General features: G+C 47.8%; 10 non-coding genes across 10 annotated transcripts; all 10 read left to right on the top strand.

The window, feature by feature from the left end:
- Window positions 1-10,006: 10,006 nt before the first annotated feature.
- On the top strand, window positions 10,007-10,080 carry trnat-agu. Its single transcript has one exon. It is a non-coding gene; the product is annotated as a tRNA-Thr (tRNA).
- Window positions 10,081-10,351: 271 nt separating this feature from the next.
- On the top strand, window positions 10,352-10,425 carry trnat-ugu. Its single transcript has one exon. It is a non-coding gene; the product is annotated as a tRNA-Thr (tRNA).
- Window positions 10,426-15,270: 4,845 nt separating this feature from the next.
- trnat-ugu lies at window positions 15,271-15,344 on the top strand. Its single transcript has one exon. It is a non-coding gene; the product is annotated as a tRNA-Thr (tRNA).
- Window positions 15,345-16,967: 1,623 nt separating this feature from the next.
- trnat-agu lies at window positions 16,968-17,041 on the top strand. Its single transcript has one exon. It is a non-coding gene; the product is annotated as a tRNA-Thr (tRNA).
- Window positions 17,042-21,248: 4,207 nt separating this feature from the next.
- On the top strand, window positions 21,249-21,322 carry trnat-ugu. The gene has a single exon. It is a non-coding gene; the product is annotated as a tRNA-Thr (tRNA).
- Window positions 21,323-22,478: 1,156 nt separating this feature from the next.
- Window positions 22,479-22,552, top strand: trnai-uau. The gene has a single exon. It is a non-coding gene; the product is annotated as a tRNA-Ile (tRNA).
- Window positions 22,553-23,843: 1,291 nt separating this feature from the next.
- On the top strand, window positions 23,844-23,917 carry trnat-ugu. Its single transcript has one exon. It is a non-coding gene; the product is annotated as a tRNA-Thr (tRNA).
- A 665-nt stretch (window positions 23,918-24,582) lies between these two features.
- trnat-agu lies at window positions 24,583-24,656 on the top strand. The gene has a single exon. It is a non-coding gene; the product is annotated as a tRNA-Thr (tRNA).
- A 420-nt stretch (window positions 24,657-25,076) lies between these two features.
- trnat-ugu lies at window positions 25,077-25,150 on the top strand. The gene has a single exon. It is a non-coding gene; the product is annotated as a tRNA-Thr (tRNA).
- An 842-nt stretch (window positions 25,151-25,992) lies between these two features.
- Window positions 25,993-26,066, top strand: trnat-agu. Its single transcript has one exon. It is a non-coding gene; the product is annotated as a tRNA-Thr (tRNA).
- The last annotated feature ends 62 nt before the right edge of the window (window positions 26,067-26,128 follow it).

Raw genomic sequence — 26,128 nt, 5'->3', positions numbered from 1 at the left:
TTTCACCCTACCCTTTTATTTTTATTTACTTTACTCCATAGCCTATTTGTTCTTGAGTGAAACTGGGAGATATTGGAACACAAAGTGGGAAATGTTGAGAGATTTTTGTATTTTGAAGAACTGATAATGTAAGGGTACAGGCTATGAAAGGTTCTGAAAAATAGGCATTCTGATTGGTTGCCTATGTTAGTAAAAAAGTAATTTCTGATTGAAAAACTTTGGCAAAAGGAAGCTTTCGCTGCTTAGCAGATCTCAGAGCTGACATTCCAAGACTGAAAGCAAACTGTCTCTTTGACTTCATAATGTGCAGTCTAAAAGCCAAGACACAGAGACTTTGCAAGGAGCTGGTAATCCTAATGGCATGGAGGGGTACAGTAATCAGGAAATGAAGAGATGACAGTCAATTGATGGCAGATTGACATGATTAATATTCAACATATAAGACTGAAAAAGGGGCGACAGAGAGACATATTCCCAGCAGAACAAAGTTTCATGCCAGTTCTATCCAAATGGGCTGGGACATTGCCTTTTCTAAACGGAGTTACATAGTAAAGTTGGGTTTGAAAAATACCAAAGTCTATCAAGTTCAACCCCACCAACTAAATCCCAGTGCACAAACTCTTAATAATGTATCTATATAATTGAATATATATACCAATATCTGTACTAACTGTAGATTTTAGTATCACAATAGCTACATGGGGCATTCCCCAACCTCACTGCTTCAAATAAAAGTTCTGCTTCTCTAATCTAAACTTTTCAACATTGAATTTCAATTTCCATGTTGCTGCCCAGTTTTCTAATTTAGTCAAATTGCTCTGCAAAGTGGCCACATCCTGCATGGAACTTATAGTTTTGCCCAATTTAGTATTGACAGCAAAAACACAAACAGTACTTTCAATGCCCACCCCCAAGTCTGTTATAATACCCTGGGATGAATCCCATTCAGTCCTGGACCTTTGTTTACCTTTACATGTTCAAGTGTCTTTGAATTTCCTCCAGAGTGACCCATGAATCAGTAGTTATAGTGCAAGAAGGCCTAGCTCTGCTCTCTTCCCCACCACTACTAGAGAAACCGGTCTTCCGGCTGTTCGAGAGATCAGCCTCATCTAGAACCACCAGTCCAGAGTTCATGCTCCCATCCATTTTCTTCAAACAATCTGGCAAATCTGTTGGGATGCACAAACCCCAGGGCAGCCTCCCTTTTCCCCCGCACTAGATTTTCTGTTACCCAGCTGTTACCCAGCTTACTACCTCATTATCCTGTTGCTGTTCTTCTCCCCAAATTTGACCCCACTAGGTCCTGCTCAGTGAGCAAGAGACTCCTCCCAAGGACAATCAAGTGCAATGTTGACATTTGTTGCCCTAGAGCTCTAACGCAAGCCTCTAAAGTAGCAATTTGCTCATACCCACCACAGAGAAAACAGGGAAGAAAAAGAATTTGAATAAATAATTAAAACTCAGAAAAGTCCAGTTGCTTTAGACTTAATTCTACTAGATACTGTATATCATGGTCTGGATGAATGAGAGTCTTCATAGACAATAGTCCATCAAGAATAACTCAGAAAAGTCCAGTTGTGTTAGACTTAATTCTACTAGATACTGTATATCATGGCCTGGATGAATGAGAATCTTCATAGACAAATAAATAACATTTTACCTTGTTTAAAACTCCTTTTGTTTTTAGTAGTTGTGTGGGGTAGTTCTTCTTTGAAAAATGTGAAGCACAGAGCTGACTATCTAGTAACATAAGAAATGCTGTCTATCTCTTTGTGAGGGTAAAAGGATCTTTCACAATAGGAAGAGAGGATTAAGTGTATTTATTGGCACTAGTAGTTAGTTTAGATAGGTACTTACAAACCCCCTTTGGGTGTCAGTGTGGAAAATCCCTCTCTGAAACTGGGAGAATTGTTTCTTTTTGTTTTGAAGAAACACTGAGGAGAGGTTTCCAAATGAGAGCCTATATGCTGGATAACCAGGAGTGTAACCATAAATGGCAGAACTGAGACCAGAAGCCATGATAGAATGAATGTGAATTTAGTAAACAAGATTGGATAACACAACAGCTTACCGTGCACAGAAGGAACAAAAATGAATATACAACCCAATGATAGTGGCAAATGGCAGGCTGAGATGGAGTCCAGTAATCAGGCCAGTAGGTGGGACTAGCAGCAGCCAAGAAGAGTTCAGTATCAGGCTGGAAGTTGGGACAGGCAGCTGGCAAATGGAGTCAAAGAACAGACCAGAGGTCAAGACAGGGAGATCCATAGGAACAGGGCTAGAATGGGTACTGGAGCATGGGAACCAGGCAGGGAGCAAAGTACCAGAAAGGGACTCAGAAACAAGGAACAAAGCAAGGATTTTAACCGACAAGCAACCGCCTGAGGCAGGATTATAAAAGCCCTTAATTAAATAACGAGCAACACATGGAGAGAACAAGGTGGGCAGAGGAAAGGGAGCCGATAGAAAGAACCAATCAGAACCAGCACAAAGAGCCCATGATGGCTCAGTTGGTTAGTGCCACAGCAGTGCATCACACAGTGTTCAAATTCTAACAGATCTTGAGGCTTCTATGGATTGCTCACTATAGATTAGAGGCACAACAATCAGATTTTTGAAGCTCAGGGGCGGGTTTTCGGCCTACGCTTATCCACAAGCTGAGAATCTGCCCGTGTTACATTAGTCTTAGAGGTTTTAGACTAAATATCAAATCTAATGCAGGTTATAAGATCATACTGTGCTCAACCAAAACATTAGCCCGTGATTGCCAACCTTTTTAGAAACCCCCAGTTAAACCCAGACTTAATCCAAGTGTGAGGAATGTGAGAAGAGTGGGAAGTGGGGGCAGTGAGTAGCCGGCAAGGGGGGAGAGGTAACATAGTAACATAGTAACATAGTAAGTTGGGTTGAAAAAAGACACTAACAACGTTGGGCAGGAAGGCAGAACATGTTAGAGCTGTTTGATGAATAGAACTGTATTAAAGTCAGTGACATTTTTCCTACAATATTTTTTTTTGCAATCGCCCAACCATGCTGTGTGTCAGTAGAGCATTGCTGGAATCAGCCAATTAGAGCAAAAAATTTGTGAAGGTTCTCATTCATCCAGGTCATGGTATATCTGTAGTAATGAGTCAAATCAACTGGACTTGCTGTGATTTACTTGATGACATTTCAGTGCAAAAATGTCTTCAAGAAAAACCACAGCAAGTCCAGTTGATTTTGACTTATTAGTACAGATATTTAGAACAAGAAGTTTCCCCTTTTAATAGCTGAGGATGTGCTGAATATGGAAGAGAAGTGCCCATTAGAAGCCGCAATATGTTGTAATCACAAGAAAGAAGAAGCATCAAACAAACCTGCTCTACATTGTAACAGCCGTTCCTGCAAGCCCAGCCCCAGGCATTTCTTCCTATGAAACATCTCCCAGAGAAATAGGATCTGCCAATAATGTACTGACCTGATTTGCTCCTATCAGAATGGCAGCGGCTACTGACCGGGAAGTGTTAAACTTGGCTCCTTTTATTCACTTACCCAGTCACTAAGTCTATGGAGAAATCTGCTGGGACCTACTGAGCTTGGGATAATAAGCTCCATAGAGTAAAGCCAATGTCAAACTTAAAAAAAAAACCTTCCTATAACCTTAACATACATATAGTGCTAGAATAATCAAAGCCAATGATAATATCATATACTGAGTGGAATTCTCTCTCAACTAGATTTATTGTTTGAATTTCAATATATTTGACACTTTTAATTTGTATTTTAGAAATACTCAATAGAAGCTGAAGATCCTGCTTGGAAATGTACCAACTAATAAACTAATTAGACATTACAAAACTCCTGAAAGTAAATCAATTACTATAGAGACCATATGTAATAATTATGGTTCAACCCCCCCTCCCCAGACTCCTCTCTTGTTGGTCCTTATTCATATACTATATGGGGCACTAAAGATTAAAAACCATTAATTTAAAAAAGTGCACCACAGTGCCTTCACGTGGTATAAACATACATTATAAGGTATTTTGAGTTGGCCATAGATGGACTTACCCATTCTGAGAATGAATGCATTGGCTAACCAATAATTCTAGCAAATGATTCATCTATCAATAGTAAATGATACGTGAGGAGACTTTTGCCGTATCTTTGTCATGTTGGCTGTAAGATCATACATATATTAACCAATGGCAAAGAAGAAACAAGAAGCAGATGTGAAGCAAACACACTCATTACATTGCAGTGATGGAATATGCATGTTTGGTCAGTGAACACTTAGTTGTGGATAACTTTTCTAGCATGTTTAAATAAGTGTGTATATGGACACAAAACAAAGAGGTGCGATAATTGTTCATTGGTGATAAAGAAGAAAAATAAGCAGCGAACAATGTGGAGAAATCAATGGCTTCTTAACACTAGAGACCATCCCATTAGAGGAACAGAACTTTTATTTGAAGCAGTGTAGGTGGTTTTATATGGTGAGGGCAGTAATGTTGGGGAATGCCCTGCTGGGGGATGTTGGGTAGGGGGTTCCTCATGGTGAGGGCAGTGAGGTTGGGGAATGCCCTGCCGGGGGATGTTGGGTAGGGGGTTCCTCACGGTGAGGGCAGTGAGGAGGTTGGGGAATGCCCTGCTGGGGGATGTTGGGTAGGGGGTTCCTCATGGTGAGGGCAGTGAGGTTGTGGAATGCCCTGCCGGGGGATGTTGGGTAGGGGGTTCCTCACAGTGAGGGCAGTGAGGTTGGGGAATGCCCTGCCGGGGGATGTTGGGTAGGGGGTTCCTCACGGTGAGGGCAGTGAGGGGGTTGGGGAATACCCTGCCGGGGGATGTTGGGTAGGGGGTTCCTCATGGTGAAGGCAGTGAGGTTGGGGAATGTCCTGCCGGGGGATGTTGGGTAGGGGGTTCCTCACGGTGAGGGCAATGAGGTTGGGGAATTCCCTGCCGGGGGATGTTGGGTAGGGGGTTCCTCACGGTGAGGGCAATGAGGTTGGGGAATTCCCTGCCGGGGGATGTTGGGTAGGGGGTTCCTCACGGTGAGGGCAGTGAGGAGGTTGGGGAATGCCCTGCTGGGGGATGTTGGGTAGGGGGTTCCTCATGGTGAGGGCAGTGAGGTTGTGGAATGTCCTGCCGGGGGATGTTGGGTAGGGGGTTCCTCACAGTGAGGGCAGTGAGGTTGGGGAATGCCCTGCCGGGGGATGTTGGGTAGGGGGTTCCTCACGGTGAGGGCAGTGAGGTTGGGGAATGCCCTGCCGGGGGATGTTGGGTAGGGGGTTCCTCACGGTGAGGGCAGTGAGGAGGTTGGGGAATGCCCTGCCGGGGGATGTTGGGTAGGGGGTTCCTCACGGTGAGGGCAGTGAGGGGGTTGGGGAATGCCCTGCCGGGGGATGTTGGGTAGGGGGTTCCTCACGGTGAGGGCAGTGAGGAGGTTGGGGAATGCCCTGTCGGGGGATGTTGGGTAGGGGGTTCCTCACGGTGAGGGCAGTGAGGGGGTTGGGGAATGCCCTGCCGGGGGATGTTGGGTAGGGGGTTCCTCATGGTGAGGGCAGTGAGGTTGTGGAATGCCCTGCCGGGGGATGTTGGGTAGGGGGTTCCTCACAGTGAGGGCAGTGAGGTTGGGGAATGCCCTGCCGGGGGATGTTGGGTAGGGGGTTCCTCACGGTGAGGGCAGTGAGGGGGTTGGGGAATACCCTGCCGGGGGATGTTGGGTAGGGGGTTCATCATGGTGAAGGCAGTGAGGTTGGGGAATGCCCTGCCGGGGGATGTTGGGTAGGGGGTTCCTCACGGTGAGGGCAATGAGGTTGGGGAATTCCCTGCCGGGGGATGTTGGGTAGGGGGTTCCTCACGGTGAGGGCAATGAGGTTGGGGAATTCCCTGCCGGGGGATGTTGGGTAGGGGGTTCCTCACGGTAAGGGCAGTGAGGAGGTTGGGGAATTCCCTGCCGGGAGATGTTGGGTAGGGGGTTCCTCATGGTGAGGGCAGTGAGGTTGGGGAATGCCCTGCCGGGGGATGTTGGGTAGGGGGTTCCTCACGGTGAGGGCAATGAGGTTGGGGAATACCCTGCTGGGGGATGTTGGGTAGGGGGTTCCTCATGGTGAGGGCAGTATGGTTGGGGAATGCCCTGCCGGGGGATGTTGGGTAGGGGGTTCCTCATGGTGAGGGCAGTGAGGCTGGGGAATGCCCTGTCGGGGGATGTTGGGTAGGGGGTTCAACACGGTGAGGGCAGTGAGGTTGGGGAATGCCCTGCCGGGGGATGTTGGGTAGGGGGTTCCTCATGGTGAGGGCAGTGAGGAGGTTGGGGAATGCCCTGCCGGGGGATGTTGGGTAGGGGGTTCCTTATGGTGAGGGCAGTGAGGAGGTTGGGGAATGCCCTGCCGGGGGATGTTAGGTAGGGGGTTCCTCATGGTGAGGGCAGTGAGGAGGTTGGGAAATGCCCTGCCGGGGGATGTTGGGTAGGGGGTTCCTCACGGTGAGGGCAGTGAGGAGGTTGGGGAATGCCCTGCCGGGGGATGTTGGGTAGGGGGTTCCTCACGGTGAGGGCAGTGAGGGGGTTGGGGAATGCCCTGCCGGGGGATGTTGGGTAGGGGGTTCCTCACGGTGAGGGCAATGAGGTTGGGGAATACCCTGCCGGGGGATGTTGGGTAGGGGGTTCCTCATGGTGAGGGCAGTATGGTTGGGGAATGCCCTGCCGGGGGATGTTGGGTAGGGGGTTCCTCATGGTGAGGGCAGTGAGGCTGGGGAATGCCCTGTCGGGGGATGTTGGGTAGGGGGTTCCACACGGTGAGGGCAGTGAGGTTGGGGAATGCCCTGCCGGGGGATGTTGGGTAGGGGGTTCCTCATGGTGAGGGCAGTGAGGAGGTTGGGGAATGCCCTGCCGGGGGATGTTGGGTAGGGGGTTCATCATGGTGAGGGCAGTGAGGAGGTTGGGGAATGCCCTGCCGGGGGATGTTAGGTAGGGGGTTCCTCATGGTGAGGGCAGTGAGGAGGTTGGGAAATGCCCTGCCGGGGATGTTGGGTAGGGGGTTCCTCACGGTGAGGGCAGTGAGGAGGTTGGGGAATGCCCTGCCGGGGGATGTTGGGTAGGGGGTTCCTCACGGTGAGGGCAGTGAGGGGGTTGGGGAATGCCCTGCCGGGGGATGTTGGGTAGGGGGTTCCTCACGGTGAGGGCAGTGAGGTTGGGGAATGCCCTGCCGGGGGATGTTGGGTAGGGCGTTCCTCATGGTTAAGGCAGTAAGGTTGGGGAATGCCCTGCCGGGGGATGTTGGGTAGGGGGTTCCTCACGATGAGGGCAATGAGGTTGGGGAATGCCCTGCCGGGGGATGTTGGGTAGGGGGTTCCTCACGGTGAGGGCAGTGAGGAGGTTGGGGAATTCCCTGCTGGGAGATGTTGGGTAGGGGGTTCCTCATGGTGAGGGCAGTGAGGTTGGGGAATGCCCTGCCAGGGGATGTTAGGTAGGGGGTTCCTCACGGTGAGGGCAATGAGGTTGGGGAATGCCCTGCCGGGGGATGTTGGGTAGGGGGTTCCTCACGGTGAGGGCAGTGAGGAGGTTGGGGAATGCCCTGCCGGGAGATGTTGGGTAGGGGGTTCCTCATGGTGAGGGCAGTATGGTTGGGGAATGCCCTGCCGGGGGATGTTGGGTAGAGGGTTCCTCATGGTGAGGGCAGTGAGGCTGGGGAATGCCCTGTCGGGGGATGTTGGGTAGGGGGTTCCGCACGGTGAGGGCAGTGAGGTTGGGGAATGCCCTGCCGGGGGATGTTGGGTAGGGGGTTCCTCATGGTGAGGGCAGTGAGGAGGTTGGGAAATGCCCTGCCGGGGGATGTTGGGTAGGGGGTTCCTCATGGTGAGGGCAGTGAGGAGGTTGGGGAATGCCCTGCCGGGGGACGTTGGGTAGGGGGTTCCTCACGGTGAGGGCAGTGAGGGGGTTGGGGAATGCCCTGCCGGGGGATGTTGGGTAGGGGGTTCCTCATGGTGAGGGCAGTGAGGTTGGGGAATGCCCTGCCGGGGGATGTTGGGTAGGGGGTTCCTCACGGTGAGGGCAGTGAGGTTGGGGAATGCCCTGCCGGGGGATGTTGGGTAGGGCATTCCTCATGCTGAAGGCAGTGAGGTTGGGGAATGCCCTGCCGGGGAATGTTGGGTAGGGGGTTCCTCATGGTGAGGGCAATGAGGTTGGGGAATGCCCTGCCGGGGGATGTTGGGTAGGGGGTTCCTCACGGTGAGGGCAGTGAGGAGGTTGGGGAATCCCCTGCCGGGAGAAGTTGGGTAGGGGGTTCCTCATGGAGAGGGCAGGGAGGTTGGGGAATGCCCTGCCGGGGGATGTTGGGTAGGGCGTTCCTCACGGTGAGGGCAGTGAGGAGGTTGGGGAATGCCCTGCCGGGAGATGTTGGGTAGGGGGTTCCTCATGGTGAGGGAAGTATGGTTGGGGAATGCCCTGTCGGGGGATGTTGGGTAGGGGGTTCCTCATGGTGAGGGCAGTGAGGCTGGGGAATGCCCTGTCAGGGGATGTTGGGTAGGGGGTTCAACACGGTGAGGGCAGTGAGGTTGGGGAATGCCCTGCCGGGGGATGTTGGGTAGGGGGTTCCTCATGGTGAGGGCAGTGAGGAGGTTGGGGAATGCCCTGCCGGGGGATGTTGGGTAGGGGGTTCCTCATGGTGAGGGCAGTATGGTTGGGGAATGCCCTGCCGGGGGATGTTGGGTAGGGGGTTCCTCATGGTGAGGGCAGTGAGGCTGGGGAATGCCCTGTCGGGGGATGTTGGGTAGGGGGTTCCTCACGGTGAGGGCAGTGAGGAGGTTGGGGAATGCCCTGCCGGGGGATGTTAGGTAGGGGGTTCCTCATGGTGAGGCCAGTGAGGAGGTTGGGGAATGCCCTGCTGGGGGATGTTGGGTAGGGGGTTCCTCATGGTGAGGGCAGTGAGGAGGTTGGGGAATGCCCTGCCGGGGGATGTTGGGTAGGGGGTTCCTCATGGTGAGGGCAGTGAGGAGGTTGGGGAATGCCCTGCCGGGGGATGTTGGGTAGGGGGTTCCTCATGGTGAGGGCAGTGAGGGGGTTGGGGAATGCCCTGCCGGGGGATGTTGGGTAGGGGGTTCCTCACGGTGAGGGCAGTGAGGTTGGGGAATGCCCTGCCGGGGAATGTTTGGTAGGGGGTTCCTCACGGTGAGAGCAATGAGGTTGGGGAATGCCCTGCCGGGGGATGTTGGGTAGGGGGTTCCTCACGGTGAGGGCAATGAGGTTGGGGAATGCCCTGCCGGGAGATGTTGGGTAGGGGGTTCCTCACGGTGAGGGCAGTGAGGGGGTTGGGGAATGCCCTGCCGGGGGATGTTGGGTAGGGGGTTCCTCACGGTGAGGGCAGTGAGGGGGTTGGGAAATGCCCTGCCGGGGGATGTTGGGTAGGGGGTTCCTCACGGTGAGGGCAGTGAGGGGGTTGGGGAATGCCCTGCCGGGGGATGTTGGGTAGGGGGTTCCTCACGGTGAGGGCAGTGAGGGGGTTGGGAAATGCCCTGCCGGGGGATGTTGGGTAGGGGGTTCCTCACGGTGAGGGCAGTGAGGGGGTTGGGAAATGCCCTGCCGGGGGATGTTGGGTAGGGGGTTCCTCACGGTGAGGGCAGTGAGGTTGGGGAATGCCCTGCCGGGGGATGTTGGGTAGGGGGTTCCTCACGGTGAGGGCAGTGAGGGGGTTGGGGAATGCCCTGCCGGGGGATGTTGGGTAGGGGGTTCCTCACGGTGAGGGCAGTGAGGTTGGGGAATGCCCTGCCGGGGGATGTTGGGTAGGGGGTTCCTCACGGTGAGGGCAGTGAGGTTGGGGAATGCCCTTCTGAGTAATGTTGCGGTGGAAGATTCTGTTAATGCCTTTAAGAATTTCGCATGACTGATTTCTTTAACAAACATAATATCAAAAGATATTGTGATACCAAAATCTAGTTATATACAGTCTCGGGAGCAGTTTGCACTGTGCTTTACCAGAAAGCAGGTGCTGGTGTAATCTTCTGCATGTGCCCATTTCTTTTTTTTATGCTTGGCGCTGTGGCTTAGTTGGTTAAAGCGCCTGTCTAGTAAACAGGAGATCCTGAGTTCGACTCTCAGCAGTGCCTTTTCATTTCCGTCAACTTCAAACTTGAAAGTACGAGCTTCCCGCCTGTGGGCAGTTTCTCTCACTAGCAGCCTTTCAAAAGATGATGTCGGTATGGTAGGCAAAAGAAAGGAGTCAAACGGAAGAGCATTTAGCTGTCCCTTTAGCTGCCCTTGTAGAAAGGTGCACACTTGTAGCTCACTGAACTTACAGGCAAGGGAGAAAGAAGTTGCGGAATGGGGCATCAGTGTGCTTATTTCTCCTTCTGTCCGCGGGCTCTACCCCACAATGTTGGTGCTGTGGCTTAGTTGGTTAAAGCGCCTGTCTTGTAAACAGGAGATCCTGAGTTCGACTCTCAGCAGTGCCTGCTTTCTTCCTTTAAAGCTTGCGGGGAGCGGCTAGAGCGTGCCTTTGACGCTCTTACCCATGTCGGTTCTCTGTAGGTATCTGCCCTTTAAAGCATGGTTCCTCTGAAAACTCCCAGCCTGTTTTCCTGTTCCTTCCATATGACTGTGGACACTAAAGGGTTAATCCCCCCTGCCGTGAGGAAGGTACAGGAAATGACAAATTAAAAAAGATTTCTCCTTCCCCCAGCGCCCCATCTCTTCTCTTCCTGTCGTGCAAAACCCCCGTTACCAGCAGAGTAGCTCTCCTCTGTCTGATGCTCCTGCAGCCGAGATCCTTATCTTTTGTGTGCGCAGAGAGAAGCCGGCGGGCTTATGGTCATCCGTTGCCTGCAGCGCAGTAAGCCGCAATGCTGATCCATCTGGTGAGGCGCATGCGCGTTAAGATGCTGAGCGCCCCTGTCTACAACGCTGGAGCTGAAATGCGCTTCTGTGCATGCTTGAACTTCCGGGTTAGGTTTTAAAGGGACGGTTGGCGCCAAATTTTTGCCTTTGGTGTCTTTTCCTGACGTGGAATCTTTGCCAATCTTTGGAACTTCAGGTTGCTAGAATTTTAACCTGTGTATGTATTTTACAGGCTGTCTGTAATGAGTCTCAGACGATCACACTCAGGCTCCAGGGGGTAAGCGTTATAACTTATGAGAGCATGGGACCAATTTTGAAAAAAAAAAAATTGGTAAATATTATTTTTTTGTTGCAGGAGCTCGCCGCAAGGTGAAAGACCTAGCAAACACAAGTCACTCAGAAAGCAATGTGAAGTGTGTAGTGACCCGGCCTGGCAAGATAAAAGATTATGCAAAAAATTTCTCTATGACATTGCTGGACCATCTGATCAAATGAATACCATGATGGATTGGATGCAATCTACCTTCAAACAATCTATGGCCTCCATGGTAGATGAGGTAACAGAGAAAGTTACGTACAACATGGATAAGTATAATCCTACAACTGCTACTGCAGATGGAGAGCAATATGAATGGGAGATCAGATTCTCCAGTGCTTCTGAAGGGGAAGTGTCCTTTTCAGGCTATGAGTAAGAAGGTTCTGAGGAGACTTGTTTTAATATTGATTTTGTGGAGTCTCTTATTAAACATATGAGAGCCACTTTGGATCTAGATGTTGTTGATCCTCCTCTCAAAAAAGACAAAATGTTTAAGTCTAGCAGGAAGAAGAATCACACATTCCCAGTTCATGAGGTTATTTCCAATCTTATGCTTCATGAATGGGAAACCCCAGATAAAAAGCTGGCAGAATCAAGGAGAACCAAAAAAAAAAAATGTACCCATTTGCGGAGCAAGATATTCACCACTTGACTTCAGTTCCCAAAGTTGATGCTTCCATCACCAGGGTAGCTAGGCGTACTACCTTGCCTGTTGATGAAGGGGTATCTCTCAGAGATGCGATGGAAAGAAGACAGGATGCCATGCTCAGAAAACTTTATCTGGTTGACGGAATGGCCTGTAAAACATCTGTCGCCATAACTTCTTTGGCTAGAGCCAATAATATTTGGCTTTCTTATATCAAAAACGCCCTTAAGTCTGGGGTGGAGAGAGAAAAAATTCTACAGCTCATTCAAGATGTCAAGATGGTTAATAACTTTACATCTGAAGCTTCACTGGATGGAGTCAAATTCGCAGCCAAAGCCATGGGATTGGCGGTGGCAGCTAGAAGAATGCAGACTCTTAGTCTAAACATAATCTTTGCTCCCTCCCTTTCAAAGGGAACTTATTATTTGGGGAAAAGTTGGATCAGATTATATCCAAAGCTTATCCTGGAAAATCAGCGTTTTTACCTCAAGATAAGAGAGAAAGAAAACCTTTCAGGAATCCCAAACAGTCTTTTCATGATTCCAAGCAGTACAAGCCAGGAAAGCCTTTTCAAAGGCAACCATGGAGATCCAGATTCCAGAATTACGAGAAGAAAATCAGAAAACAGATAAAAAATCAGCATGATGGTGCGAGAGCCCCTCTGTCTCAAGTACGAGGAAGATTAAGTGCCTTTGAGGCAGTGTGGGCTCAATATACAGAGGATGCTTGGGTCATCAAAACCATCACAGAAGGTTATGCTCTGGAATTAAAGAGTTATCCCAAGAGAAGCTTTGTGTCATCAGAAAAAAAACAGATCTCCAGATGCCATCAAGAAGCTTCCTTCCATTCTCTTAGACCTTTCAAAGAGAAGAGTAATTTCAGAAGTGCTCAAAGAGGAGAGGTTTGGAGGAATCTATTCGCATCTGTTCCTAAGAAGAAAACCGAATGGCAGTTCATGTTATTCTGAACTTACGAGTACTTAACCAAGTTCTGTTCATTCATTCAAAATGGATTCGATCAGAATTATATCACAGCACATCTGCCATGGAGATTGGATGGCAAAGATAGATCTTGCAGATGCTTATCTCCATATTCCCATATGGAAACCTCACAGGGAATTTCTCAGGTTCTTCATCCTGGCAAAACATTTTCAGTATCAGACCATGCCCTTCAGTCTGTCTACAGCTTCCAGAGCTTTCACCAAGGTGTTAGCTCCTCTCTTAGCTCTCTTAGATTTTCGGATATTTGGACGATCTCCTAGTCAAAGCTCAAACGAGGCAACTCCTCCTAAATCATCTTCAAATTGTAATCAATACCCTTACGAAATGGGGATGGCTCGTGAATTGGGAGAAATCGGTTTTGAAACCCACCCAAGAAATCACATTCATCAATACAAAGGAATTTCCTGCAGAGAAAATTCCATATATTCAAGAACAGGTGTTATCCATCATTTGTCATCCTGTCACCACAGAGAAAGTATGCCAACAAGCCATAGGGAAACTCAACTCCACCATAGATTTGATCAGATGGGCAAGAATACATACGAGACTGCTACAAATAGATTTCCTCAATCAATGGGACAAAGATTATCTGAGGGATTTCCAGACAATTTCATTGTCAGATCAAACCATCAACACTCTGAACTGGTGGTTGGAGACCCAGAATCTTCTAGTCCCAGTCTTCCTAATGCCTCCATCGTGGGAGATCATTACCACGGATGCCAGTCTCACGGGCTGGGGAGCTCACTACAGGGGACTCACCTGCCAAGGGACTTGGAAAGCCCAAGATATAAAAAAATCTTCCAATTGGAGAGAGCTAAATGCAGTTCTTCAGAGCCTGCTGTAATTTTATCCTCTTATCCTAGAGAAAGATGTGCTTATCAGGTCAGACAACAGAACTACGGTCAATTACATAAACAAACAGGGAGGCACCAAATCTACAAGTTTGTTGAACACGACCACAATTATTCTGAATTGGGCAGAAAAGAATCTCAAACATCTAGCGGCCTGTTACATCCCAGGGACCCAGAACCAGTTAGCAGATCGGCTCAGCAGAAGATTTTCTGCAAAAGGGGAATGGGAACTCAATCAGGGGTTTTCAAGATGATTTCCAAAAAATGGGGCCCATGCTCTATAGACCTTATGGTGAACTTTCACAACAAGAAGTAACCAGTTTTTTGTTCTTGGGAAAAAGACAAAAGAACCCTCTTTTGGGACGCTCCAGTGGAACTTCAGTCAAGCCTACATATTAAGAAGATCAGGGAAGACAAAGCGAATGTAGTTCTGGTGGTTCTGTGGTGGCCCAGGAGACCTTGGTTTCCGCTACTATTTCAGATGGCTATAGACAAACCACTTCATCTTCCAATTTGCAAGGATCTTCTATCACAAGTGTCCCTCTTCCATCCAAATCCAAAGAGTTTGGCATTAACAGCATGGAAATTGAAAGGAACAGGCTGAGTCAGCAAGGGATCCCTAGCAAAGCTATCTCTACAATTTTGGCTTACAAAAAACCTTCTACACATTTTAAATACTCTAAAGTTTGGGATGTGTTTTCCAGTTGGTGTTCTTCCAGGGATATTGACCCATTCTGTGCTTCTGTTGGTCCTTTGATTGAATTCCTTCAAGAAGGAGCAGACCGTAATCTTAGCAATTCTACTAATGCTACTACAAGTCTCAGCCATCTTTTCTTTCTCCGGTGTTACTTGGGCTGAAAATACTTTGGTTAAAAACTTTTTCACAGGTCTTAGCAAACTTCGAGCTGTGTGCAGACAGAAGATTCCTCATTGGGACCTTTCTTTAGTCCTGGATGCCCTGATGGAAGATCCTTTCAAACCTTTCGAATTTCCTTGGTAATTAAGGATGTGTTCAGGTTGTTGATTTGGTTTTGCTAATGAGCGCTGCTCAAACCTGCCAAGGAGCAAGGCTCACACCTGAATCAAGACTTTGTCATGAATTTTAAGGCAGAGCTGACAAATATGTTTCAATCAAGGCCTTCTTCTTCTTAATTATCCGCATGTCTAACAGATATCTCAAGAGTTTAACAGCAAGTAATACTTGCCCAATAATCCTGATCTTGGTGCAATCTTCTGCATGTGTCTTCTGCGCCTGTCTAGTAAACAGGAGATCCTGAGTTCAACTCTCAGCAGTGCCTTTTCGTTTCCGTCAACCTCAAACTTGGAAGTACGAGCTTCCCGCCTGTGGGCAATTTCTCTCACTAGCAGCCTTACAAAAGATGATGTCGGTATGGTAGGCAAAAGAAAGGAGTCAAACTAAAATGGCCACTGGGAAATTTCAACGCGACATGCAAATAAGCAGAAACCTGACTCGTTTGGCGATACGAAGGGAATAACGGAGGAGCTTTTAGCTGTCCCTTTAGCTGCCCTTTTAGAAAGGTGCACACTTGTAGCTCACTGAATTTACAGGCAAGGGAGAAAGAAGCTAAGGAATGGGGCATCAGTGTGCTTATTTCTCTTTCTGTCCGCGGGCTCTGCTCCAACCAGTTGGCGCTGTGGCTTAGTTGGTTAAAGTGCCTGTCTTGTAAACAGGAGATCCTGAGTTCGACTCTCAGCAGTGCCTGCCTTCTTCCTTTAAAGCTTGCGGGGAACGGCTAGAGTGTGCCTTTGGCACTCTTACCCAAGTTGGTTCTCTGTAGGTATCTGCCCGTTAAAGCATGGTTCCTCTGAAAACTCCCAGCCTGTTTTACATGCAGATGTCAGTCTCCTGGCAAGTGTATGCCTACCAACCAAGCAACGGCCGCTTCCTATCAAAGTGTGGAACTGTGTCTTGGGTCAATTAGACACATCTTTTCATGCTTAGCCCGAATAATGTTGCTGTCAAGGCAGGAAGATTGCAAAGTAGCTCGGCTTACTGAGCTTCAATCTGCAGCCTGGGGACGAAAGGTATTGGTGGTTGGAGGAAGGTAAAACGTGTGCGTTGGGGGGGAAATTCCTTGGGAATAAAGGATGTGTTCAGGTTGTTGATTTGGTTTTGCTAATGAGTGCTGCTCACACCTGCCAAGGAGCAAGGCTCACACCTGAATCAAGACTTTGTGAGGAATTTTAAGACAGAGCTGACAAATATGTTTCAATCAAGGCCTTCTTCTTCTTCCTAATTATCCGCCTGTCTAACAGATATCTCGAGAGTTTAACAGCAAGTAATACTTGCCCAGTAACCCTGATCTTGGTGCAATCTTCTGCATGTGCCCATTTTTTATTTTTATGCCCTTGACAGAGGCAGTAGTCTGGCGCTGTGGCTTAGTTGGTTAAAACGCCTGTCTAGTAAACAGGAGATCCTGAGTTCGACTCTCAGCAGTGCCTTTTTGTTTCCGTCAACCTCAAACTTGGAAGTACGAGCTTCTCGCCTGTGGGCAATTTCTCTCACTAGCAGCCTTTCAAAAGATGATGTCGGTATGGTAGGCAAAAGAAAGGAGTCAAACTAAAATGGCCACTGGAAAATTTGTAAGTGACATGCAAATAAGCAGAAGCCTGACTCGTTTGGTGATACGAAAGATAATAACGGAGGGGCATTTAGCTGTCCCTTTGTTCTGTACCTTGTAGAAAGGTGCACACTTGTAGCTCACTGAATTTACAGGCAAGGGAGAAAGAAGTTGTGGAATGGGGCATCAGTGTGCTTATTTCTCTTTCTGTCCGCGGGCTCTGCCACAAACAGTTGGCGCAGATGTCAGCCTCCTGGCAAGTTTATGCCTACCAACCAAGCAACGGCCGCTTCCTATCAAAGTGTGGAACTGTGTCTTGGGTCAATTAGACACATCTTTTCATGCTTAGCCCAAATAATGTTCCTGTCAATGCAGGAAGATTGCAAAGTAGCTCGGCTTACTGAGCTTCAAGCTGCAGACTGGGGACGAAAGGTATTGGTGGTTGGAGGAAGGTAAAACGTGTGCGTTGGGGGGTAATTCTTTGGTAATAAAGGATGTGTTCAGGTTGTTGATTTGGTTTTGCTAATGAGTGCTGCTCACACCTGCCAAGGAGCAAGGCTCACACCTGAATCAACACTTTGTCATGAATTTTAAGGCAGAGCTGACAAATATGTTTCAATCAAGGCCTTCTTCTTCTTAATTATCCGCCTGTCTAACAGATATCTCGAGAGTTTAACAGCAAGTAATACTTGGCCAGTAACCCTGATCTTGGTGCAATCTTCTGCATGTGCTCATTTTTATGCCCTTGACAGAGGCAGGAGTCTGGCGCTGTGGCTTAGTTGGTTAAAGCGCCTGTCTAGTAAACAGGAGATCCTGAGTTCGACTCTCAGCAGTGCCTTTTCGTTTCCGTCAACCTCAAACTTGGAAGTACGAGCTTCCCGCCTGTGGGCAGTTTCTCTCACTAGCAGCCTTTAAAACGATGATGTCGGTATGGTAGGCAAAAGAAAGGAGTCAAACTAAAATGGCCACTGGGAAATTTCAAAGCGACATGCAAATAAACAGAAGCCTGACTCGTTTGGCGATATGAAGGGAATAACGGAGGAGCTTTTAGCTGTCCCTGTAGCTGCCCTTGTAGAAAGGTTCACACTTGTAGCTCACTGAATTTACAGGCAAGGGAGAAAGGAGAAAATTATTTCATACTTACTCCTGGTCAACATAAAAACATTTACTGATGGGTTTTCCCCTGCTGGTTCCCAGCCTGGACAGAAGAAATGGTTAATTTTTCAAGGCTATAAATCCCTCCCCCTCCTGGCTCCCAATAGTCTGATTATAAAGTCCCAGATTTGGGTGGGTATGTTGACCAGGAGGATGGCCAGGAAAAGATAATTTCAGTAAGTATGAAGTAATTTTCTCCTTGCCTGGCCATCCTCTGTCAACATAAAAACACTTACTGATGGGTCATACCAAAGCAATTAAGTGAATAAGGGAGGGAGTCAAATCATGCTTAACTCTTTTAATTTACAGACTAAAGAATGAAAAGATTGCCCAAACTGAGCTTGCGACCTGGACAAAATGTGTTCGGAGTAACCCAAGTAGCTGCCTTGCAGATCATCTCTGAAGATACTCCTGCCTCTGCTGCCCATGAGGCCACCATACCTCGGGTAGAGTGAGTCCATACTCTTTCAGGCGGTGCTCTGCCCCACTCTTCATATGCCTTAGAGATTGTCTTGACAATCCAAGAACTTAACGTTGATCTAGACGCTTCTTCTCCTTTTCTTTTCCCTGCTGGAATGACAAACAGTCTTCTAGACCTCCTGATGCTCTCAGTTCTACTGATGTAAGTTTTCAGACATTCCTTCACATCTAAAGTAGATGACTGGTCCTGACAGGTCACAGGAGGATCTAAGGAAGGTAAACTAATTGGTTTGTTAATATGAAATTTGGAAACAACTTTAGGCAGAAAACTTTGAACAGGTCTTAGTACCACCTTCCCTTCATGAAACACTGTATATGTGGGATCAACTGAAAAGGCTTGAAGTTCACAAATTCTCAGAGCTGATGTGAGTGCTACTAGAAAGAAGGACTTCAGAGTCATAAACCAACAGGACATCTCGCTCAAGGGTTCAAGTTGTGGCAATGATAGAGCTTTTAGAACGAGAGGCAGATCCCTGGCTGGACATATGTTTCTTGTTTACTGCTTGGAAAAATCTTTGTACCAGTGGATCTTTGGACCACCTCTTCTCTAGAATGGCTGATAAGGCGGACACCTGACCTTTAAGTGTGATTATGCCTAATCCTTTTTCAAGACCAGCCTGCAGAAAATCTAAAATAAGGATCTTCCAACGCCCAAGAACAGAAGGAATCCCACACTTTATGGTATTTAGACATAGTATTCTCTTTTCTGGCCTTGACCAGTGTATTGATAACTGCTTCTGAGCACCCTCCTAACTCCTTTAGTATCCACCTCTCAACTTCCAGGCCTTTAGACTGAGATTCACTGGGTCTGGATGTTCCGATTTGCCCTGAATCAAAAGATCCCTGGTCTGCGGCAGAGATAGTGGGTGCGATACTGAAAGGCTCCTCAGCAAGGGGTACCAAGGCCTCCTTGGCCAGTCCGGGAGAATTGCAATAACTTTCATTCTCGTCAAATGGATCTTCAACAAGACCCTCAGAATGATCGGGATTGGAGGGAAGATGTAAACAAACAGGTTCTCCCTACTCTGCGATAAGGCATCCACCGCTGCTGCTCCTGGACAAGGGACTCTGGAAAAAAATGGAGAATCTCCTTGAAAGAAATAAGTTCCTGAAACACCACTCTGAGCTCCAAGGTGTTGGACGGGACTGCTGAGAGATCCTCCATCCATCTGCCCTGAGATTAAAGATTCAGGAGATGTGCTCCCCAGCCTAGGCCTGAGGCATCTGTGAATAGCTCTATCCATTCTGGACTTTGTAGGGGCAGACCTCTGTGAAGGTTGCTGGGGACCATCCACCAGGATAACTGCCTCTTGCATCTCGCAATAACTCAGATCATCTGAGACCAATTCTGGCTCACTGAGTCCCATTGAGCCAGAAAAGAGAGTTGGATAGGTCTCAACTTCCATTTGGCCCATCTGACAAGCCCGATAGTTGAAGTTAAGAGACCTAACAGGCTCATGAATTTCCTCGCTGACGTTGCAGCGTTCTCTCTGAAATGTGTTACTTGACCAGTAATGTGATCTATCTTCTCCCTGGGCAGAGACACTAGCCCCAATAAGGTGTCTATCTGAGCTCCTATATAGATCATTCTCTGTGAAAGAGTCAAATGGCTGAAACTCTAGGCGATAACCTCTTTGAATTGTAGAGATTACCCAGGCATCTTGAACTTCTGTAGCCCAAACCTCCTGAAAAGTGAGTAACCTCGCTCCTACTAGAGGTGGAGAACCATCATTGCTTGGTTGAGGGTTTGAGAGATCTAGGTGTCTTGACCTTTGGGGACTTGAAAAAGGCACTTTGTCCTGAACGCCAAGTAGAAGATCTATATTCTCTTCCTGGTCAGTAAGATTTAGCATCATCTCTTCATCTGAAGAAAGTATCTGACTGCTTTCTGGAAGACTCAGGAACGCCTCATCTGTGGAAGAAAAGTGCTTCCCCCAGTGGCTTTAGATATTATGTCATCCAATGCCTTACCGAATAAATGCTTGCCTTTGTAGGGCATCTTACAGAGTGAATTCTTAGAGGCTGTGTCGGCAAACCAAGATCTGACCCACAAGGCTCTACGTGCTGCCACTCCGAAGGACATAGATCAAGCAGAAAGCTGGACTAGATGAAGTGCTGCCTCCAGGCAAAAATTAGAAGCTAGCCTGAAATCCTCCAGGCCTTCCAAGATCTTCTCTCTAGGAGCCTTCTCTTTTACTGCTTGTTCCAAATTCTCAGCCTATATGGAAAGGGCCTTGGTCACTGAGACGAGTGCGACCGCAGGCTTACATGCCGCACCGGAGGACATTTAACACTTTTTGAGCTCAGTCTCCATTCACCTATCCATAGGGTGTTTCAGATATACTGTCAATTGGCAAAGTTGTTTTCCTAGAGAGCCTAGCCACTGAGTCATCCACTGATAAGTGTCTTTGGTCAAAGACTGAAATCTCTCCCCCAGTCTCCTCATCATCAGATGAAATATCCTGAACAACAGAACTTGAGCTTCCAATAGGAGTTTCAGAAGTTGCTTGCACTGTCTCTTTAATACCCTGTGAGACTGCTTCCTTAATCCATAGCATGAGAGACTGCTGGCTTTGAAAGGAGGAAGAAGAAGTGGATGGAGCTTCTGTATCTTTAACTGAAGAATCAAATTCCTTAAACATTAGTTCAGAAAGGCAGTCCTTACAAATTCTCTTATTCTTTAAGGCAGGTTTGTGACAGGCTTGACAGCGTCTCTCAGACTCCTGCTTGTCTCTCTTTCTACTGGGCTCATCCACAGGGGCAGAAACACTGCAAGGCAAATATAAAAATGCTGCTTAATAAACAGTACTGGGATTTTTTCGAAGGGGAGATGAAATCCTACTCACTCAGCCCTAGGAGCGTTTCTTTGCAGCACGCCAAGGCAGCAAGCAAGGGCGCCCGCGGACCTGCTCAAATCTGCTTTATAGTATAGGCGTGACATCATCAGACAGCGCCACGTGAACCCGGGAGCGCCAGCAGGAGCTGCTTATCGCAGCACAAACAGTCCCAACGATCGGCAATGGGAACTCCCCCTTCAGGCAACGCTGTTGCCATGCAGGACAGGGACTATGGGCAGAGAGAGCCAGCAGAACTGGGCCCGGTAATCTATATAAGCTCTTCTATTACCTGTAATAAAAAAAAAAAAAAAGACAGGTTAAATGATTAGAGAGAGAGAGAGTAATCTGACTCAGGCTGGGACAGAAGAAAAAAGACTGTTGGGAGAAAGGAGGGGGAGGGATTTATAACCTTGTAAAATTAACCATTTCTTCTGTCCAGGCTGGGAACAAGCAGGGGAAAACCCATCAGTAAGTGTTTTTATGTTGACAGAGGATGGCCAGGAAAGAAGTTGCGGAATGGGGCATCAGTGTGCTTATTTCTCTTTCTGTCTGCGGGCTCTGGCCCAACCAGTTGGCGCTGTGGCTTAGTTGGTTAAAGCGCCTGTCTTGTAAACAGGAGATCCCGAGTTCGACTCTCAGCAGTGCCTGCCTTCTTCCTTTAAAGCTTGCGGGGAGCGGCTAGAGTTTGCCTTTGGCGCTCTTACCCATGTCTGTTCTCTGTAGGTATCTGCCCGTTAAAGCATGGTTCCTCTGAAAACTCCCAGCCTGTTTACATGCAGATGCCAGCCTCCTGGCAAGTTTATGCCTACCAACCAAGAAACGGCCGCTTCTTATCAAAGTGTGGAACTGTGTCTTGGGTCAGTTAGACACATCTTTTCATGCTTAGCCCGAATAATGTTCCTGTCAAGGCAGGAAGATTGCAAAGTAGCTCGGCTTACTGAGCTTCAAGCTGCAGACTGGGGACGAAAGGTATTGGTGGTTGGAGGAAGGTAAAACGTGTGCGTTGGGGGGGAAATTCCTTGGTTATAAAGGATGTGTTCAGGTTGTTGATTTGGTTTTGCTAATGAGCGCTGCTCACGCCTGCCAAGGAGCAAGGCTCACACCTGAATCAACACTTTGTCAGGAATTTTAAGACAGAGCTGACAAATATGTTTCAATCAAGGTCTTCTTCTTCTTAATTATCCGCCTGTCTAACAGATATCTCGAGAGTTTAACAGCAAGTAATACTTGCCCAATAATCCTGATCTTGGTGCAATCTTCTGCATGTGCCCATTTTTTATTTTTATGCCCTTGATAGAGGCAGTAGTCTGGCGTTGTGACTTAGTTGGTTAAAGCGCCTGTCTAGTAAACAGAAGATCCTGAGTTCGACTCTCAGCAGTGCCTTTTCGTTTACATCAACCTCAAACTTGGAAGTACGAGGACGAAAGAAGTTGCGGAATGGGGCATCAGTGTGCTTATTTCTCTTTCTGTCCGCAGGCTCTTCCACAAACAGTTGGCGCTGTGGCTTAGTTGGTTAAAGCGCCTGTCAAGTAATACTTGCCCAATAATCCTGATCTTGGTGCAATCTTCTGCATGTGCCAATTTTTTATTTTTATGCCCTTGACAGAGGCAATAGCCTGGCGCTGTGGCTAAGTTGGTTAAAGTGCCTGTCTAGTAAACAGGAGATTCTGAGTTTGAATCTCAGCGGTGCCTTTTCGTTTCTGTCAACCTCAAACTTGGAAGTACGAGGAAGAAATAAGTTGTGGAATGGGGCATCAGTGTGCTTATTTCTCTTTCTGTCCGCGGGCTCTGCCCCACCCGGTTGGCGCTGTGGCTTAGTTGGTTAAAGCGCCTGTCTTATAAACAGAAGATCCGGAGTTCGACTCTCAGCAGTGCCTGCCTTCTTCCTTTAAAGCTTGCAGAGAACAGCTAGAGTGTGCCTTTGACGCTCTTACCCATGTCGGTTCTCTGTAGGTATCTGCCCATTAAAGAATGGTTCCTCTGAAAACTCCCAGCCTGTTTTACATGCAGATGTCAGCCTCCTGGCAAGTTTATGCCTACCAACCAAGCAACGGCCACTTCCTATCAAAGTGTGGAACTGTGTCTTGGGTCAATTAGACACATCTTTTCATGCTTAGCCCGAATAATGTTCCTGTCAAGGCAGGAAGATTGCAAAGTAGCTAGGCTTACTGAGCTTCAAGCTGCAGCCTGGGGACGAAAGGTATTGGTGGTTGGAGGAAGGTAAAACGCCAGGAAAAGCTAATTTCAGTAAGTATGAAATAATTTTCTCCTTGCCTGGCCATCCTCTGTCAACATAAAAACACTTACTGATGGGTCATACCAAAGCAATTAAGTGAATAAGGGAGGGAGTCAAATCATGCTTAACTCTTTTAATTTACAGACTAAAGAATGAAAAGATTGCCCAAACTGAGCTTGCGACCTGGACAAAACGTGTTCGGAGTAACCCAAGTAGCTGCCTTGCAGATCATCTCTGAAGGTAATCCTGCCTCTGCTGCCTATGAGGCCACCATACCTCAGGTAGAGTGAGTCCATACTCTTTCAGGCGGTGCTCTGCCCCACTCTTCATATGCCTTAGACATTGTCTTGACAATCCAAGAACTTAACGTTGATCTAGATGCTTCTTCTCCTTTTCTTTTCCCTCCTGGAATGACAAACAGTCTTCTAGACCTCCTTATGCTCTCAGTTCTACTGATGTAAGTTTTCAGGATGTGTTCAGGTTGTTGATTTGGTTTTGCTAATGAGCGCTGTTCGCACCTGCCAAGGAGCAAGGCTCACACCTGAATCAAGACTTTGTCATGAATTTTAAGGCAGAGCTGACAAATATGTTTCAATCAAGGCCTTCTTCTTCTTAATTATCCACCTGTCTAACAGATATCTCGAGAGTTTAACAGCAAGTAATACTTGCCCAATAATCCTGATCTTGGTGCAATCTTCTGCATGTGCCCATTTTTTATTTCTATGCCCTTGACAGAGGCAGGAGTCTGGCGCTGTGGCTTAGTTGGTTAAAGCGCCTGTCTAGTAAACAGGAGATCCTAAAATCAACTCTCAGCAGTGCCTTTTCATTTACATCAACTTCAAACTTGGAAGTACGAGGATGAAAGAATTTGCGGAATGGGGCATCAGGGTGCTTATTTCTCTTTCTGTCCGTGGGCTCTGCCACAAACAGTTGGCGCTGTGGCTTAGTTGGTTAAAGCGCCTGTCTTGTAAACAGGAGATCCTGAGTTTGACTCTCAGCAGTGCCTGCCTTCTTCCTTTAAAGCTTGCGGGGAGTGGCTAGAGCGTGCCTTTGGCTCTCTTACCCATGTCTGTTCTCTGTAGGTATCTGCCCGTTAAAGCATGGTTCCTCTGAAAACTCCCAGCCTGTTTACATGCAGATGTCAGCCTTCTGGCAAGTTTATGCCTACCAACCAAGCAACGGCCGCTTCCTATCAAAGTGTGGAACTGTGTCTTGGGTCAATTAGACACATCTTTTCATGCTTAGCCCGAATAATGTTCCTGTCAAGGCAGGAAGATTGCAAAGTAGCTAGGCTTACTGAGCTTCAAGCTACAGACTGGGGACGAAAAGTATTGGTGGTTAGAGGAAGGTAAAACGTGTGCGTTGGGGGGGAAATTCCTTGGGAATAAAGGATGTGTTCAGGTTGTTGATTTGGTTTTGCTAATGAGTGCTGCTCACACCTGCCAAGGAGCAAGGCTCACACCTGAATCAACACTTTGTCAGGAATTTTAAGGCAGAGCTGACAAATATGTTTCAATCAAGGCCTTCTTCTTCTTCTTAAATATCCGCCTGTCTAACAGATATCTCGAGAGTTTAACAGCAAGTAATACTTGCCCAATAATCCTGATCTTGGTGCAATCTTCTGCATGTGCCCATTTTTTATTTTTATGCCCTTGAAAGAGGCAGTAGTTTGGCGCTGTGGCTTAGTTGGTTAAAGCGCCTGTCTAGTAAACAGGAGATCCTGAGTTCGACTCTCAGCAGTGCCTTTTCGTTTACATCAACCTCAAACTTGGAAGTACGAGGACGAAAGAAGTTGGGGAATGGGGCATCAGTGTGCTTATTTCTCTTTCTGTCCGCAGGCTCTTCCACAAACAGTTGGCGCTGTGGCTTAGTTGGTTAAAGCGCCTGTCAAGTAATACTTGCCCAATAATACTGATCTTGGTGCAATCTTCTGCATGTGCCCATTTTTCAGTTTTATGTCCTTGACAGAGGCAATAGCCTGGCGCTGTGGCTAAGTTGGTTAAAGTGCCTGTCTAGTAAACAGGAGATTCTGAGTTTGAATCTCAGCAGTGCCTTTTCGTTTCTGTCAACCTCAAACTTGGAAGTACGAGGAAGAAATAAGTTGCGGAATGGGGCATCAGTGTGCTTATTTCTCTTTCTGTCCGCGGGCTCTGCCCCACCCGGTTGGCGCTGTGGCTTAGTTGGTTAAAGCGCCTGTCTTGTAAACAGGAGATCCTGAGTTCAACTCTCAGCAGTGCCTGCCTTCTTCCTTTAAAGCTTGCAGAGAACGGCTAGAGTGTGCCTTTGACGCTCTTACCCATGTCTGTTCTCTGTAGGTATCTGCCCGTTAAAGAATGGTTCCTCTGAAAACTCCCAGCCTGTTTTACATGCAGATGCCAGCCTCCTGGCAAGTTTATGCCTACCAACCAAGCAACGGCCACTTCCTATCAAAGTGTGGAACTGTGTCTTGGGTCAATTAGACACATCTTTTCATGCTTAGCCCGAATAATGTTCCTGTCAATGCAGGAAGATTGCAAAGTAGCTAGGCTTACTGAGCTTCAAGCTGCAGACTGGGGATGAAAGGTATTGGTGGTTGGAGGAAGGTAAAACGTGTGCGTTGGGGGGGAAATTCCTTGGTAATAAAGGATGTGTTCAGGTTGTTGATGTGGTTTTGCTAATGAGTGCTGCTCACACCTGCCAAGGAGCAAGGCTCACACCTGAATCAAGACTTTGTCATGAATTTTAAGACAGAGCTGACAAATATGTTTCAATCAAGGCCTTCTTCTTCTTCTTCTTAATTATCCGCCTGTCTAACAGATATCTCGAGAGTTTAAAAGCAAGTAATACTTGCCCAATAATCCTGATCTTGGTGCAATCTTCTGCATGTGCCCATTTTTTATTTTTATGCCCTTGACAGAGGCAGTAGTCTGGTGCTGTGTCTTAGTTGGTCTTGTAAGCAGGAGATCCTGAGTTCAACTCTCAGTAGTGCCTTTTCATTTACATCAACCTCAAACTTGGAAGTACGAGGATGAAAGAATTTGCGGAATGGGGCATCAGTGTGCTTATTTCTCTTTCTGTCCGCGGGCTCTGCCACAAACAGTTGGCGCTGTGGCTTAGTTGGTTAAAGCGCCTGTCTAGTAAACAGGAGATCCTGAGTTCGACTCTCAGCAGTGCCTTTTCTTTTACATCAACCTCAAACTTGGAAGTACGAGGACGAAAGAAGTTGTGGAATGGGGCA

This window comes from Xenopus tropicalis, chromosome 3 (genome assembly GCF_000004195.4).
Source record: "Xenopus tropicalis strain Nigerian chromosome 3, UCB_Xtro_10.0, whole genome shotgun sequence".
Classification (NCBI taxonomy): domain Eukaryota; kingdom Metazoa; phylum Chordata; class Amphibia; order Anura; family Pipidae; genus Xenopus; species Xenopus tropicalis.
The sequence above is the reverse complement of the archived record's forward strand: the minus strand, read 5'-3'. Positions and strand labels throughout refer to the sequence as shown.